The sequence below is a fragment of the Elephas maximus genome, chromosome 3, assembly GCF_024166365.1.
Source record: "Elephas maximus indicus isolate mEleMax1 chromosome 3, mEleMax1 primary haplotype, whole genome shotgun sequence".
In the NCBI taxonomy this organism is placed as follows: domain Eukaryota; kingdom Metazoa; phylum Chordata; class Mammalia; order Proboscidea; family Elephantidae; genus Elephas; species Elephas maximus.
This window is the reverse complement of record NC_064821.1, coordinates 38,394,079-38,412,524: the sequence shown is the minus strand read 5'-3', so window position 1 is coordinate 38,412,524 and position 18,446 is coordinate 38,394,079.

Genomic DNA, 18,446 nt, shown 5'->3' with positions numbered 1-18,446 from the left:
GTGTGTCTTCTGCGGTCGTGGGAGTGAGTCCCCCAGCGTCGGGGGCAGGGTGCGGCTTCTGGGGACCTGTGCTGTGTGTCCCGGGTCGTGTGTGTCAGTCTCTGTCTCGGCGGGAGCGCCCCACCCCACTGCCGGCCGACTCCCCAGCAAGGGTCCCCCACAGCGCCCGCCCCCACCCCAACCTCCTGTAGGGCGGCAGAGGAAAAGAAGGGCAAGCGGCCCAACCCCGCCTCCTCCCCGCCCGCGGGGCCCGGCCGGGGGCGGACGCCGGGCGGCCTTCCCACTTCCCGTCCAGCCACCGCCCCCTCCCCCGCTTCCTCTACTTTGGGCGCTGGGCCGGGCGGTTGTGGAGGGGGCGCCGCGCTGCGCGCTGATGGGGATGGGAGGGCTGCCCCGTCCCCGGGGCCACCGGGAGGCTCCGGCGGCCAGGACTCGCTCCTCTTAGTAATGATCGCTCCCATCTCTCGCTTCCCCGGCTCTTCTTCCCTTCGGGGCATGGAGGGTGTGGCGCGCCCGAGCCTCAGCGCTTGGGTGACCGAGGCGTAGCGAGGGTAACGAGCGTCCAGGAGCAATCTCTAAACCAGCATCGTGGGTGGAGGGGCGAGGGGTGATTCGCCGGCCGGCCTCGTCTGGCGCCCCCTTGGACTTGCGCCCGGAGCTAAATGCTCCCCTCTAACCCCCGCCCCCGGCTACTCTGGTGACAGACGCTCCTTGAACCCTCCCCACAGTCCCCCCATTGATTTCCCAAAGCTTTGTGGCTCCCTCTTCCCCACTGTGTGTCCTGGGCATGTCCTTCACATTCTGAGTCTTGGAGTCTTCATCCATCCCACACACATTTATTGAGCGCCTACTGTGTGCAGCTGGGGCACGTTGCTACCCTCGTAGACTGATGGGCGAGGCCCGTCAGGAATGTCATTTCAGAGCGTGCCGCGTGCTGGGCGGGGGTCCCAGGTGGGGAGGCAGAGCATAGCGGGGCGGGCGGGCTCCAGAAGGAGGGCGGTGGCAGCGAAGGAGGCAGGCTTGTGGGGGAGGCGCTGCGAGCAGGCGGGAGCAAGAGGCGCCGTTCCCATGGCAACCGGGCCGGGTCTCCAAACACCGGCGGCGCAAGCGGAAAAGCGGGCAAGAGCGAGCCCAACCCTGCGAGGCGGCAGCGGCGGCGGCAGGAGACAAGCGGCGCGCACACTCGGCCCAGGCGCTCGCTTTGCGCTATTAGAACCCAGAAAAAGAGCCCCCACACGGGGGATATGAGGAGAAAAGGGAAAATGTTAAAAATAAGGTGGATCATTAGTCATCAGGGACATGCAAATCAAAACCACAATGAGATACCACTTCACGCCCACGAGGATGGCTAGAATCAAAATTGCAGATAACAAGTGCTAGGGCTAGGGCTAGCCAGGATATGGAGAAATCAGAACCCTCATCCACTGCTGGTGGGAATGCGAAACAGTGCAGTCAAGCTGTGGAAAACAGCCTGGCAGTTCCTCGAACGATTAAACATGGAGTTGCCACAGGACCCAGCAACTCCACTCCTTGGTGTATACCCAAGAGAACTGAAAACACATATCCACACAGAAACTTGTACACGAATGTTCATTGCTGCACTCTTCCTAATAGCCTAAAGGTGGAAACAACCCGTGTACATCAATGATGATGAACAAACACAACGTGGCCCACGCATACCGTGGAGTATTACTCAGCTATGAAAAGGAATGAAGCACTGACACAGGCTACTACGGGGATGAACCTCAAAAGCACCATGCTGAGTGGAAGAAGTAAGGTACGAAAGGCCACAGGCTGTATGATTCCATTTATGTGAAATGTCCAGAACAGCCAAATCCATAGAGACAAGTGGATTATTGGTTGCCAGGGACTGGAGGAAGGTGGGAGGGAGGATAGATTTGATAGCTAAAGGGTAGAGGTTTTATTTTGGGGGAATGAAAATATTCTAAAATTGACTGTGGTGATGATTATTGCACATAACTGAATATACTAAAAATCATTGAATCATACATTCTAAAAGGGCAAATGTGAATGTGAATGGTATGTGAATTAAATAAAACTATTTATAAAACAAATAAACAGGGGGGTGGGTCTGAAAAATCTGGAAGCAGAATGTTTAAACAGAAGTGGAGAGAAGTGCAAAGGCCCTGAGGTAGGAACATACAGCGTTGGGGAAAGAAGCTGGTGTGGCCGGAGCAGGGGGGAGTGAAGGGGAGATGGTGATGCGGCAGAGGTCGGAAGGGCCGGATCACGCCAAGGGCCAAGGGGTGAGTGGGTGTTGGGATTTGTTCTGGGAGCAGTGGAAAGCCATAGGAGGGCTTGGAGGCAGGAGAAGCAGGATCTGATTTTGGACATGATTTTAAGAAGCTTCCATGGGGCAGTCATGGGGAGCGGGGACAGTCGGGACTGGCTTGGAGGCTGCAGGGAGAGAGCCCCTGGTGCTAAGACTGGGGGGGGGGAGGTGTCAGATCTTAGGCCAAGGAGCCTAAACCCATTGCCGTCGAGTTGATTTCGTCTCATAGCGACCCTACAGAACAGAGTAGAACTGCCCCATAGGGTTTCCAAGGAGCGCCTGGTGGATTTGAACTGCCAACCCTTTGGTTAGCAGCCTTAGCACTTCATCACTATGACACCAGGGTTTCCCAAGGAGCCTAGGAGGGGCAGAAAGTGAGTAGGACGAGGGGTCAAGGCGGGATACCAGACCTGCGACCTACTCGCCAGTTTCCGGCCGCCCCCGTGTGGCCGCTTCCGAACTGCAGTCCTGGGCAGGAAGTCCGTCTTTTTGGGGGTGGGCGGTGGAGAGACACCTACCACAAACGTCCCCCAAACCCACAGGCCGGCGAGGTCAAGGCAGTGGCTGGGGGAGCCCGAAGGAGGAAGCAGGCTTCGCCGGTGGAGCAGGGGGTCTGCCCGGAGGAGGGGACAATGTCTCTCTTCATTCACTTTCCTCCCGTCCTTTCATTTCCCAAATCCACCCCCAGGGCCTTTGCACGTGGTGGTCCCTTGGCCTAAAGCCTGTTTATCTGGGCCCTCACCTGGCCTACTTTTGCTCCCCGATAGTACCTCCACTTTTCCTCTTTCCCCCTCCTCCTGCCTTCCCACCGCCTACTCCTCGACTATCCACTTCTCTTCCCCCCTCCTTTCCCCACCTCCTTCCCAGGCTACCTCTCTTTGATTACTGTTCCGCACTAGTCTTTGTAGCTGTTATAATAAAATAATGCATCCACTCATCAGCAGATCCGCGCACCCCAGATCTGCCCTCCCCCCAGAACACTGAGCTGGGGGCCCCTCGAATATTCCTTTCGAGAACTGGGTGCGGGTGTTGTTGGGAGGCGAGGAAGGTGGGTTTTATTCTTTGCATGAAGTAGTAACAGCCCCCTCCTCCTCATTCAAATTTGGAGCATTGGGAGGGACAGGGACCGGGCTGATGGCCCATGCAGCTCCTCCCCAGCTGGGGAGAAGGCAGGCTGCAGCTGGGACCGGGTCTGCTGCTTCCAGGCCTTTTTTTTTCCAGAAGCTGTCATTATGGGTAATTTTCTAAATGCAACACAAAAATTAAAACCCAGACAACACTGGGAGGGGAGCAGCAGCTGGTGGAGGGGGACAGGAGGGGCGCGGGGGGATTCTGGTCTGGGCCTGGTGGGAGGAACAAGCCCCTCCTGCTCCCCCCCACCACCCAGAGAGCTGGTGGCAGAGGGGCATGGACAGAGGGTCCTTCAGGCAGCCTGGACTCCTCCAAGAGCCATCAACCCCTTGGAGCCTCAGTTTCCCCATTTCTAAGATGAGAATTGTACCCCAAGACTGGTCACCTGGAGAAGGAAGTCCACAATGGAGGGTCTGATGATCTGGGTATGAATTCTGGCTGTGTCATCTTGTCCGGCTGTGTGGCCTTAGGCGGGAGCAGGGGTGTTTACTCACCCTGTAATAATGGCATGGCGGGTTGTCTAACCTTTAACTTCACAAGGGGGAGGGAGAATCAAGATCTACAGGCCAAGGTTGATTTCTCTGAGGCATAGGTAACACATACCTCTACCCTGCAACCTTTTTACCAATTTTGACACTAACCACTCCTCTCATGGCACTCTCTACCTCTCTGTTGGGTTGGAAAATTTGTTGCAATGGCCACACAGAACTCACAGACAATACTCACATTTATGGGGTTTATTAGGGAAGTAACAGGTTACAGTTCGGGTTCAGGAATGCTCAGGATACAATCCTTCGATCAGAACAGCCTCACCTCAGCCTTGCCCGAAGGCATACTTCTAATTGGCCCTTGGAACTCTGCCCTGCTCCAGCAAGTGTTACAAAGATCTTTTAACTCCGCCAACAAGTGCCCAGAGGCACCCCACTCCGCCAGGAAACCACCTGCCCAAAGGTGCTCAGCTTTCTCGCTCCATGGGGCCACGAAGACCGCCATCTCCTGCCCATCACCTGCTTCTGCTGCCTCTGCTGCAGCTGTTTCTCTGCTGCTGCTGCTGCTTACCATCTCTCACCATCTCCAGTGTTACAGTTCCCTTTCTGTCTCCTGGACCTAGGAGGTTCTCAGCACAGGGATCCTGGGTCCAAAGGATGCCATCTACTCTTGGCTCTTCCTTCTTGGTGGTGGTGAGATCCTCCCCTCCCACCTCTGGGGTGGCTCATTTTAAGCCTAGTAGGATGGCAAAACTGACTATTCCCCTCGTTAGGGTTCCATACACCTTATTTACATGGTCCCACCCCCGACAAGGGCGGGTGCCTGCACCTTATTTACATTATTAGCAGGCTATCCAATCCCCGTGGTGGGCCATAAGCTTCTCATTTGCACAGCCCCACCCGGTCAATTGGTGGGAGTTACAAAGACTATGAAAAAAAAAAAAAATGGCTAGAAGGTCCATATTAAGGAGTTCACTGCACTGCACATGCTATGAATTGGAATCGACTGGAAATCAACTAGTTTTAGCACATGCCCAGCCTCATGTGGATTTCCTAGAAAACAAGACGCAAGATGAGGATTTCAGGGCACATGAGGTATCTGGGAATTAACCCCAGAAAGTCCCCATGGTGGGTGAGGAATTGAGACAGGGAGGGAAAGAGCCCTGCAGGGAGCATCAAAGAGCAGGCGATGCTGTGAGTAACTGCAAATCTCAGGGAGACTGCATACAGCACAGATCCCTGAACCTCTGTGTCCTTCTTCAGCCTTGTGTTAAGGCCCCAGCTGGCAGGCCGTGAGTAGGAACACGGGAGCATTTGGCCAAGGACCCTCACCCCAACCTCCAGCCTTCCCTCCCCCCATCGGCATCCGCCACAGAGCCCAACCCAGATGAGGCCACTCGCTGCCTTGCTTCCAGTGCCTTCCGAGGCTCTCACTACCCACAATACTAAGTTCCCGCCTCTTCATCCACCACTGAAGGCCCCCCAGAGTGAGAGATCCTTCATCACAGAGAGCTCATGGTGCGCCCAGCTCCCACCACCCCATAAACCCTCCCAGCAGACACATGAAGGAGCCAGTAGGGTTTCTCCCCATGTTATAGATGGGGAAACTGAGGCTCAAAGAGGCACCGAGGGAGTCTCATGAGTGACCTACTTGAATGCCCCCAGTGCCCTGCCTAGATCTCAGATATTCATTCTGGGGAAATGGGAGGCATTTTCTGGAAAGGCCAGGCCTGGGGGAAGCAACAGGGAAATAAGGAAAGTTGTGATACCTATCCCAGCTGCTGGCAGTGCCTGGCACCCACCACCATGGGCTTCATGCCAGCTGTACTCCAGACCACCAGCTCCTGCTTCCTCTGGTGTGATAGTTAATGTTATGTGTCAACTTGGCTAGGCTGTGATTCTCAGTATTATGTAATTATCCTCCATTTTGTGATATGACATAAGGAGAGTTTCCTTGGAGGTGTGGCCCGCATCCAATATATATGGACACTCTAGTAAAGCTCACTCCCTCTGGATCCTGCATCCAACTCATCATCCTCTGACCTCTGGTTCTTGGGATTTGAGCCAGCAGGCTGCCATCTGACCTGCAGATTTTGGAATTTGCCAGTTTCTGCAACCCTGTGAGCCAGCAGCCTTTTGCCTGGCCTACTGATTTTGGGTTGGTCAGCCCCTGCAACCACATAGGTCAGAAAGATCCTCCAGCCTGATGCTTGACCCATGGATTTGGGACTTGCCAGCCTCCACAAATGCATGAGCCATTATTTTGAAACAAATCTCTCTCTATGTATATATATATGTATATATATATATGTATGCTTCACTGGTTTTGCTTCTCTAGAGAACCCAGGCTAAGACATTTAGTGCCAAGAGTGATTCTAGAGGAACAAAATCTTAAAGATGAGTTTTCTGAATTGATTCTCAAGTCTGCCTAGACCTAAATACACTGATGACTCTAAGCCCAGCATGGAAGAGGGCGCTGCGAATCCATGGTGTGAGGTGGCAGTAGAAATATGTAAAATATCACCATCATTGGATCAAATATTTGTGAGAAACAAGGCTCTGGGTGATTGTGTATTTGACGCCTTTCGGTATTTCTGTCAAAATGAGAAGTATAGGGAGGCTGGTTGGCTGGCCCTGCTTTTGTTAGACAAAGTGGTGAAAGAAAGAGATAAGCTCATGGCTTCAGAGTCACAAGATCAAGCATCACATAAAAGACCTGAAAGTTGCCATTTCTGCCTGAAGAAAGCCTTATTTGTTGTAGTAAGGGAGCTGATACTGCTGAAAACCAAACCCAGAGCCTTAAGAGTGGCTGAATTACAACATCAATGAATTCCCAACTTTGACTGGTCTCTGAAGTGAGGAAGTGGGAAGAAACGGAATCCTGAAACTTGGGATGGGGATATGTGGGCATATAATCAGAAAGCTAGGGATATTGAGCCCCTAAATTCCGTTGAATCACCCCTGCTAACAGAACTGGTCCATCTGAAGAGATTACTCCATCTTTGTCTGTTAAGCCACTCTCCCTAGTAAAACCATTATCCCTTCCACCCCCATCTGATGAGATTAACCCAGGTGTGTCTGAAGAGCCTTTGTCTGGGACATCACTGGAGGCAAATGCCTTACAAGACATTGCTGAACGTCCCCAGGACCCACCTCCACCACCCATTTTTGCTTCTAGATCTACAACTAGAATTAAGTCCCAGCAAGCCTCAAGAGGTGAAGTACAAAGTGTGACCCAGGAGGAGGTATGCTACGCTCCAAAAGCACTGCTTGATTTTTCTAATATATACAAGCAGAAACCTGGGGAATATATGTGGGAATGGCTATTAAGCATGAGGGATAATGGTGCAAGGAGCAAAAAGTTGGATCACTCTGAATTTATTAATGTGGGCCCACCGAACACAGATTCTTCATTCGATGTTTTAGCTAGAGAGGTTAGAAAAGGATCTAATGGTTTATTTGGTTAGTTCATTGAAACATGGATTAAGTGGTGGCCTAGACTAAATTAAATTGAAATGCCAGACCTGCCTTGGTATACTGTAGAAGAAGGTGTCCAAAGACTTAGGGAAAACGACATGTTAGAGTAGCTTTATCAGGTTGGACCCACAGGACCACCTATGGAATGTCAAGAGGACACACCTTTTACTACAATGGTGAGGAACAAATTTGTGAAGGAAGCCCCAGCATCCTTGAAGACTCCTGTAATTGCTCTTTTATGTAAGTCAGATTTGACAGTGGGAACTGCCCTAACAGAATTAAGACACCTAACTAACAATGGGGCTGATTGGACTCCAGGGTTGTAGGGGCTAAGTAGTGGACTTCATTGCCAAAGACAAGGTGGGTGTGGTTACTGTAATGGACAGTAGAGTCAAAGCAGTAATCAGAACAGTCTGACTCGTATGGATTATGGCATTGGCTACTTAGTCATGGTGTCCCTAGGAGTGCAATAGATGGGAAATCTACTAAATATTTACTTCGTCCATACAAACGAAAAATTCTAGGTCAAGTGAACAGCAGCCTAACTTCAATCGCCAGAATAGAAAGTCATAAACCCTCAGTCAATTCCCAGAGTTGACCCAGTTTACAGACCTACAACTCCTTGAATGAATGCAAGGCTGGGTCCCCTTGAGGAAGGACCCCACTGCACTGCAAAATTTTATACTGTTAACCTTTCTCCCAACCTTCCCCAAAGGGCTCTTCAGCCTTTTTGGAGACTGGCTGTTTATTGGGGAAAAGGAAATAATCAGGTTTTGGGGAGATTACTGGACACTGGCTCTGAACTGATACTAATTCCAGGAGACCCAAAACGTCACTATGGCTCACCAGTCAGAGTGGGGGTGTATGGAGGTGAAGTTATTAATGGAGTCTTAGCACAGGTCCTTCTCACGGTGGGCCCAGTGGGTCTTCAACCCATCCTGTGGTTATTCCCGCAGTTCCAGAATGCATAATTGGAATCGATATACTCAGCAAGTGGCAGAACCCCCTCATTGGATCCCTGACATATGAAGAAAGAGCTGTCATGCAGGAAAAACCAAATGGAAGCCATTAGAACTGCTTCTACCTAGGAAAATAGTAAACCAAAAGCAATACTACATTGCTGGAAGGCTTGCAGATATTATTGCCACCATCAAGGACTTGAAGAATGCAGGGGTGGTGACTCCCACAACATCTCCATTCAATTCACCTATTTGGCCTGTGCAAAACACAGATGGATCTTGGCGAATGACAGTGGATTATAAAAAAATTAACCAGGTGGTGACTCCAATTGCAGCGGCTGTTCCAGACATGGTTTCATTGATTGAGGAAATTAATACATCTCCTCGTACCTGGTATGCAGCTATTGATGTGGCCAATGCCTTCTTCTCTATTCCAGTTTTGAAGGAACACCAGAAGCAGTTTGACTTCAGCTGGCAAAGCCAGTAATACACCTTCACTGTCCTACCTCAGAGGTGTATCTAGTCTCCAGCTCTATGTCATAATTTAGTCTGCAGGGACCTTGATCGCCTTTCCACAAAGTGTCACACTGGTCCATTACATTGATTACGTTACCCTGATTAGACCTAGTAAGGAAGAAGTATCAATGACTCTAGACTTATTGGTAAGACATTTGCGTGCTAGAAAAACAAAAAAAACAAACCCACTGCCGTCGAGTTGATTCCAACTCGTAGCGACCCTATAGGACAGAGTAGAATTGCCCCATGGAGTTTCCATCCAAGGAGTGCTTGGTTGATTTGAACTGCTGACCTTTTGGTTAGGAGCTGTAGCACTTAACCACTACACCAGCAGGGTTTCCATTTGCATGCTAAAGGGTGGAAAATTAACCAAACAAAAATTCAGGTGCCTTCTACCTCAGTGAAATTTCTATGGGTCCAGTAGTGTGGGGCATGTCGAGATATTCCTTTTAAAGTGAAGGATAAGTTGGTGCATCTGGCCTCTCCTACAACTAAAAAGGAGGCACAACACTTGGTAGGCCTCTTTGGACTTTAGAGGCAACATATTCCTCATTTGGGTGTACTACTCCAGCCTATTTACTCTAAAAGCTGCTAGTTTTGAATGGGACCCAGAACAAAGAAGGCTCTGCCACAGGTTTGGGCCGCCATCCAAGCCACTCTGCCACTTGGGCCATATGATCCAGCTGATCCAATGGTGCTTGAAGTGTTAGCGGCAGATAGAGATGCTGTTTGGAGTCTTTGGCAGGCCCTTATTGGTGAATCACAGCACAGACCCTTAAGATTTTAGAGCAAAGCCCTGCCATCCTCTGCAGATAACTACTCTCCTTTTGAGAAACAACTTTTGGGTGTTCCTGAGCCTTAGTAGAGACTAAATGCTTCAACATGAGCCACGAAGACACCATGTGGCCTGAGCTGCCCATCATGAACTGGGTATTGTCTGACCCACAGAGCCATAAAGTTGGACGTGCACAGCAGCACTCCATCATTAAATGCAAGTGGTATATATGAGATTGAGCTTGAGCACGACCTGAAGGCACAAGTAAGTTACATGAGGAAGTAGCCCAAATGCCCATGGTCTCCACTCCTGTCACATTACCTTCCATCTCCCAGTCTGCACCCATGGCCTCATGGGAACTTCCTTATGATCAGTTGACTGAGGAAGAGAAAACTTGTGCTTGGTTTACAGATGGTTCTGCATGATACACAGGCATCACCCAAAAGTGGACAGTAGCACCACTACGGCCTCCTTCTGGAACTTCCTTGAAAGACAGTGGTGAAGGCAAATCCTCCCAATGGGCGGAACTTCAAGGAGTACACCTGGTTGTGCACTTTGCTTGGAAGGAGAAATGGCCGGATGTGCGATTATATACTAATCCATGGACTGTGGCTGAAGGTTTGGCTGGGTGGTCAGGGATTTGGAAGGAACATGATTGGAAAACTGGTGACCAGGAGGTATGGGGAAGAGGTATGTAGACAGACCTCTCTGAATGAGCTGAAGAAGTGAAGATAGTTGTGTCTCATGGGAATGCTCACCAAAGGGTGACCTCGGCAGAGGAGGATTTTAACAATCTAGTGGACAGGATGACACATTCCGTGAAAGCCAGTCGTCCTCTTTCTCCAGCTACTCCTGTCATTGCCCAATGGGCCCATGAACAAAATGGCCATGGTGGAAGGGATGGAGGTTATGTATGGGCTCAGCAACATGGTCTTCCACTCACCAAGGCCGACCTGGCTACAGCCACTGCTGAGTACCCAATCTGCCAGCAGCAGAGGCCAACACTAAATCCCTGATATGGCACCATTCCTCAAGGTGATCAGCCAGCCACCTTGTAGCAGGTTGATTACATTGGACTGCTTCCATCATGGGAAGGGCAGCATTTTGTTCTTACTGGAATTGACACGTACTCTGGAGATGGATTTTCCTTCCCTTCTTACAATTCTTCTGCCGACACTACCATCCGTGGACTTACAGAATGCCTTATCGTGGTATCCCACACAGCATCGCCTCAGATCAAAGGGCTCACTTCACAGCAAATGAAGTGTGGCAATGGGCCCATTCTCATGGAATTCATTGGTCTTACTATGTTCCCCATCATCCTGAAGCAGCTGGCTTGATAGAACAATGAAATGACCTTCTAAAGACACAATTATGGTGCCAGCCAGGTGGCAATATTTTGCAGGGCTGGAGTAATGTCTATACGTATATGTATATGCTCTAAACCAGCGTCAAATATATGATGTTGCTTCTCCTGAAGCCAGGATTCATGGGTCCAGGAATCAAGGGATGGAAATAGGATTGGCAGCATTTTTGCTTCCTGTCTCTTTGACCCTATAGTCTGGGTGTCTAGAAGTTTTAGTTCCAAAGGGAAGAATACTCCCACCTGGAGACACAACACTGATTCCATTGAACTGGAAGTTAAGAATGCCACCCAGCCACTTTGGGCTCCTCATGCCTCTGGATCAACAGGCAATGAAAGGAGTTACCATATTGGCTGGTGTGATTGATCCTGATTACCAAGGGAAAATTGGATTGATATTACGTAACGGGAGGTAAAGAAGAGTATGTCTGGAATACAGATTTCTTAGGGCATCTCTTCGTATTACCATGTCCTGTGGTTAAAGTCAATGGAAAACTACACCAACCCAATTCTGACATGACTACTAATGGCCCAGACCCTTCAAATATGAAGGTTTGGGTCACCCCACCAGGCAAAGAACCATGACAAGTTGAGGTGCTTGCTGAGGGCAAAAGAATACAGAATGGATGATAGAAGAAGGTAGTTCTAAATACCATTTATGGCCACGTGACCGGTTGGAGAAACGAGAACTCAAAGGCTATAATTGTTATGAGTATTTCTTCCTTGTTTTGTTGTATGTGTATGTATGTATATATATAGCAAACATTTTTGTTTTCTTCCCTCCCTTATCCCATTACTATTATAAAGTATAAGATGTAAATGGAGCTAGTGCATTTTGGTTGTATGCTTGTTAGTTATATCGAGTTAGGTGCATGTATGACTTTATAGTTTTCTTTATTTAGAGATTATATATGGTTCAAGCAGATGCATACAGATGCCAAGTTGACAAGGGGTGGACTGTGGTGGTTAATGTTATGTGTCAACTTGGCTAGGCCATGATTTTCAGTATTATGTAATTATTCTCCATTTTGTGATTTGATGTAAGGGACGTTTCCTTGGGGGTGTAGCCTGCATCCAATATGTATGGACTTATATGAACATTCTGGCAAAGCTCACTGCCTCTGGATCTTGCATCCAATTTGTCATTCTCTGACCTCTAGTTCTTCAGATGTGAGCCAGCAGCCTACCACGTGACCTACAGATTTGGGGACTCACCAACTCCTGCAACCCCGTGATCCAGCAGTCTTCTGCCTGATCTGCCGATTTTGGGTTCACCAGCCCCTGAAACCACATGAGTCAGGAAAAGCCTCCAGCCTGACACCTGACCCACAGATTTGGGACTTGCCAGCCTCCACAACTGTGTGAGCCATTTCCTTGGAGTAAATCTCTCTCTCTCTCTATGCTTCACTGGTTTTGTTCGTGCTCTTAGGCGGAAGAACCCAGGCTAAGACATCTGGCTGAGGGGGCACACTTTCTGGGTGTGCCATGACATAAAACGCAGGAAACAGCCCTCAGCCACTGACAGGTGCTATTCCTGGGATGGCGCCACTTGGAACTGTGTGCTCTATGTGGTTTCTCTGAGGTCCCCAGTCAGACTGAGCCCACTTGCCCACAGAATCATCTGCTTTGGTGCCCCGTGCAGGACTCCTTCCTCTCATCTCATGTCTCCGCCTTCTACCAGTGCTTCCTGGGAGCACCTCTTGGATACCCCACGTGCCCTCAAGTCCTCAATTCAGAACTAGCTTCTGGGGGACACTTTGCCTCTGTGCCCTCCCTGAATCCTCCCAGCAGGTGTTGATTTATCCCCATTCTGCAGAGGAGAAGACTGAGGCTCGGAGCAGCAAAGCAACTTGCCTGAGGACACTCAGCAGAGAGTGGAGGCTCCAGATCCCACTTTGGGACCCCTGGAAAGTCCCTCCCTCACCTTTTCTTAAAATAACAGGAACTCATTCTCTCACAGTTCTGGGGACAGAAGTCCAAAATCAAGATGTCGGCAGGGCTGGTTCCTTCTGCAGGCTCCGAGGGCGGGTCCATTCAATGCCTTTCTCCCAGCTTCTGGTGGCTGCTGTCAATCCTGGGTGTTCCTTGGCTTATGGCTGCATCACTCCGACCCCTGGCTCCATTGTCACATGGCCTCCTCTTCTCTGTGTTTCTCTGTCCAAATTTCTCCTTTCCTTTATGAGGACACTGTCATTGTATTTGGAACCACTCTAATTCAGGATGATGTCTTCCTCTCAAGACGCTTCACCTAATTACACCTGAAATTACCATTTTTCCAAATCAAGTCACATTCACAAGTTTGGGGGTTAGGACATATGCCAGAATGGACATGTTTTTTGGGCAACACTAAGTCTCTATAGCCCCTACCCAAAAACCAAACCCATTGCCATTGAGTCAATTCCGACTCATAGCCACCCTATAGGACAGAGTAGAACTGCCCCCTAGAGTTTCCAAGGAAAGCCTGGTGGATTCGAACTCTGACTTGTTGGTTAGCAGCCATAGCTCTTAACCACTCTGCCACCAGGGTTTCCCTACAGCCCCTACGCACCCTAAAGTCTCACTGTTCCACTGGGCAGTACAGCGAGAGGAATCTTTCACCTCCCCCCTTTGGAGGGCCCCACTGCTTAATAACAATGCTGGGGTCTGAACCCTTACTGAGCACGTTTTGCACATGATCTCGTTGAAGATACCCAGCTTGTCCCCACCTCAGGACCTTTGCGTGGGTTGTTCCACCTTCCTGGGACACCCTTCCCCACTTACTGCTCCTCCTCTCAGAGAACCCTCTCCCAACCTCCGCCCCCAAGGTTCAATTGCCCTGAGGAATTTTCCTGGAAATCTACTATTTGTTTGATTGGCCACGTGAGTTCCCTGAGGGCAAAAGTTATGAATATTTGCTTCAGTGCTGCGTCTCTCTCCCTCTTATAACAACCCGTGGCACACAGTAGTCACTCAGTAAATACTTGTTGCTGAACAGATGAGCTAAAGATGACCCATGTCTCCTCTGTGTTGGGGTCTGAGGCCTTCAGTGCTCTCAGAGGGCACCCAGGCTGAGGGTGACACAAGCCATCAAGGTCCTGCCTGGCCTGCTGAGGCGAAGGCAGGGGCACGATTTCCACTTAGGGCCTGCACTTCCGATTTTGTACACACGAGGGCACCAGAGACTCGCAGGACTAACGAGGGGCTCTGGCAACCCCGGGTTCCAGCAGGTCCTGGCCTGTGCCCACTTCCAGCAGCCCGTGAGACCCCAAGTTTCACGCTTGTTTGCCTCTCTTGACTTTGGCCACGCCCTCAAGTCCGCTTCCAAATATACATTTACCTATTTGTGTATTGAATTATTTTCTGGCACAGAAGGAGAAAAATACAGAAAATAATGATGCAGGTTTCTCTCTGGTGGGAAAAAAAAAAACTGGTTTCCATCTTAAAAAAAAAAAAAAAGGTTTGTTGTCGTTGTAAAAATATATATAACAGAGCATTTTTCAGTTCGACATTTTTCAGGTGTACAGTTTAGCGATATCAGTTACATTAAACAAGTTGTGCCACCCTCACCCGTAATCGTTGCTAAATTTCCCAGCACCATAAACGGAAGCTTACTTCGTCCTAAACAATGGCTCCTCCTTTCCTTGTTCCCATGTTGAACTCTTATTTGCATTTTTTTTTTTTTTTGGCTATATATAAATTTTTTTCGTAGCAAGGCTGTCCTTGACTAGCCCATTTCAAAGCTGCAGACTGTCCCACCCTGCTCTCCTCTCAAATCCCCTTGACTATTTTTTGCCCATAGTACTATTATTTCCTAACCTCCTTATAATTTATTAGTTTTATGGTTCATCCTGACTCCCCCATTGGACTGTCAGCTCCCTCAGGGCAGGATTTTTTGCTGTATACAGTAAGTCCTCAGTAAATACTTGGGGAATGAATGAAGTAGTACCAAAAATAAAAGTAAAACCTATTGTTAGCTGTTGTGGAGTCAGCCCCCAACTCATGGCGACTCCATACACAACGGAACGAAACACCCTGCATCATCCCCATATCCATCACGGATGAGATCATTGTGATCCATAGCGTTTTCATTGGTTGATTATTGGAAGTAAATCACCAGGCCTTTCTTCTGAGTCTGTCTTAGTCTGGAAGCTCAGCTGAAATCTGTTCAGCATCATAGCAACACACAAGCCTCCACTGAACGATGAGTGGTAGCTACACACGAGGTGCACTGGCCAGGAAAGGAACTTGGGTCTCTAGGTCTTCTGCATGGAAGGGAAGAATTGTACCGCTGGGCAAAAATAAAGCTAAATATCTCTTAAGCCCCTCGCCCTTCCACTGTCAGGTAATCACTACTATGAAATCAGGTCCAAATACGTGTGCTGTTCTTGCTAGGTGCTGTTGAGTTGATTCTGACTCATAGCAACCCCAAGTGACAGAGTAGAACTGCCCCATAGTGGTTCTTGGGCTCCCACAGAGCCACTGGAGGGTTAGGGCCACCAATATTTGGTCGGCAGTCAAGCACTTATCCATTGCACCACCACCTTCCAAATACGTGTATCCACGAGTAACTCATAATTTCACGCTGTGTGTCCTTGAAATACTCTGCATACATTTCCATGTTATCTGCAGATAGACGAGTTTGTCTGGGTATAGTGAAGCCTAGTGGCTAAACACACAGATTCAAGGCAGACCCTTGATTGTTGAAAAGCCTTGGGCAAGCTACTCAAACACATATGCCTCAGCTCTCTCTTCTATAAAATGGAGGTAATGACAGTGCTTACCTCAAGGGGTTATTGCGATGATTATGTGGTTTAAGTTATTAAATAGCAAAAGCCTACCTGTGGTGCAACGTGCAGCTTGAATTTTTTCTTCAGTTCTTTCAGCTTGAGAAATGCCAAGCGCGTTCTTTCTTTTTGGTTTTCCATCTCCTAGTCTTTGCACATTTCATCATAATACTTTGTCTTCTCGAGCCACCCTTTGAAATCTCCCGTTCAGCTCTTTTACTTCATCATTTCTTCCTTTTGCTTTAGCTACTCGACTTTCAAGAGCAAGTTTCAGAGTGTTTTCTGACATCCATTTTGTTCTTTTCTGTCTTTCTTTCTTTCTTGTCTTTTTAATGAAGTGGACTGAATAGTGTCCCCAGAAACACACAGCAGTCTTAACCGCCAGAACCTGTGAGTGTGACCTTGTTTGGAAATAAGGTCTTTGTAGATGCAATTAAGTGAGGATTTTTTTTTAATAATATTTTATTGTGATTTAGGTGAGAGTTTACATAGCAAATTAGGTTCCTATTTAACAATTTCTGCACAAATTACTCAGTGACATTGATTACATTTTTCAAAATGTGTTAATATACTTATTAATTCCATTCTGGTTGTCACATGAGTTTTTTTGTTCCCTAAATTTTATTTATTTTGTTGTCATTGTTAAGAATATACACAGCAAAGCATACACTAATCCAACAGTTTCTACATGTACCATTCCTTGACATTGATTACATTCTTCAAGTTGTGCAACCATTCTCACCCTCCTTTTCTGAGCTGTTCCTCCCTCATTACTGTATACTCCCTGTCCTCTAAGGTTGCTATCTAATCTTTTGAGTTGCTGTTGTCAATTTGATCCAATATAGATAGTTCTTAAAAGAGCACAATGCTTAAGGCAGACAGTTTTTACTAGTTAAGCTAAACTCTTGTTTGGTTCTAAGATGACTTCAGGGGATACTTTTGGTTTAAGGTTTAAAGACTACCTCAGGACAATAGTTTCAGGGGTTCATCCACCCTCCATAGCTCTAGAAAGTCTAGAGTTCATGAGAATTTGAAATTCTGTGTTGCATTTCCCCTCTTTTGACCAAGATTCTTCTATAAAATCCTTGATCAAAATGTTCAGTAATGGTAGCTGGGCACCATCAGTTCTTCTGGTTTCGTGCAAAGGAGGCAGTTGTTCATGTAAGCAACTAGCCACACATTCCATATCCTCCTCCTGTTCTTGACTCTCCTTCCTCCGTTGCTCTGGGTGAATAGAGACCAAAGTCTTGCCTTGATGGCTGTTTGCAAGCTTTTAAGACCCCAGGTGTTATGGATTGAATTGTGTCCTCCTGAAATATATCAGTTTGGCTAGTCTGTGATTCCCAGTATTGTGTTATTGTCCACCATTTGTCATCTGATGTGATTCTCCCATGTGCTGTAAATCCTACCTCTATGATGTTAATAAAGTGGGATTACCGGAAATTATGTTAATGAGGCAGGACTCAATCTACAAGATTAGATTATGTTTTAAGTCCATCTTTTTTGAGATATAAAAGAAAGAACTGAGCAGAGAGACAAGGAGACCTCATTACCACCAAGAAACATCAGCCAGGAGCAGATCTTGTCCTTTGGACCCAGGGTCCCTCCACTGAGAAGCTCCTTGACCGGGGAAGACTGATGACAAGGACCTTCCTCCAGAGCCAACAGAGAAAGAAAGCCTTCCCCTGGAGCTGGCGCCCTGAATTTGGACTATTAGCCACCTAGACTGTGAGAGAATAAACGTCTGTTCGTTAAAGGCATCCACTGGTGGTATTTCTGTTGTAGCAACCCTAGATAACTAAGACCCAGGCACTATACAATGAACTAGGAGATAGAACAGAAGGGCTGAACTGGTTACTATGGCAATTAACTGAGTTGTCCTATGAAACCATGACCCTAAACCTCCAAACCAAAGAACTGATTCCATGAGGTGTTTGGTTGTACATAAGCAGCCTCGGAAGCTACTCTTTTTTTCTTTTGTCTCTGTTGTAAATATATCTATCAACAACTTCTGCCAGCTCAACATTTTACAGGCATGCACGTCATTGAAAGCAATTACAATAATCGTTTGTGGAACCCTACCCTTAGTCGATGCGATTTTTCTGTCACCATTAACCCCTCTTTTATCCCCTTCCTCCTGCCCCTGGTAACAACTAATCAACTATATTCTCTATACATTTGCCTTTTCTTATCTTTTTATATAAGTGATGTCGTACAATATTTATCCTTTTCTCATCGGTCTATTTCTCTCAGCATAACGTTTTCAAGCTCCATCCATACCGTAGCATGGATCAAGACTTTATTCCTCCTACTGGCTGAGTAGTATTCCATTGTATGTATATACCACATCTTGTTTATTTATTCGTCTGTGGACAGGCATTTAGGTCGTTTCCACTTTTGGCTATAGTGAATAGTGCTTGTGATCGATAAGATTGTGTGTCAACTTGGCTGGCCCATGATCCTTAGTGGTTTGGCAGTTACGATGTAGTTCTGTAGTCATATAACAATGTAATCACTTCCATGATGGGATAGGCTGTGAGTAGCCAATCAGTTGAAAGGGTGTTTCCTTGGGGGTGTGGCCTGCATGAAATCAATATAGGTGGACTTTCTGGAAAGGCCGGAGTCTTTTGCAAGCTCTGGATCGTGCAGCTGGCTCCTGTTCATCTGACCTTCGGTTCTTG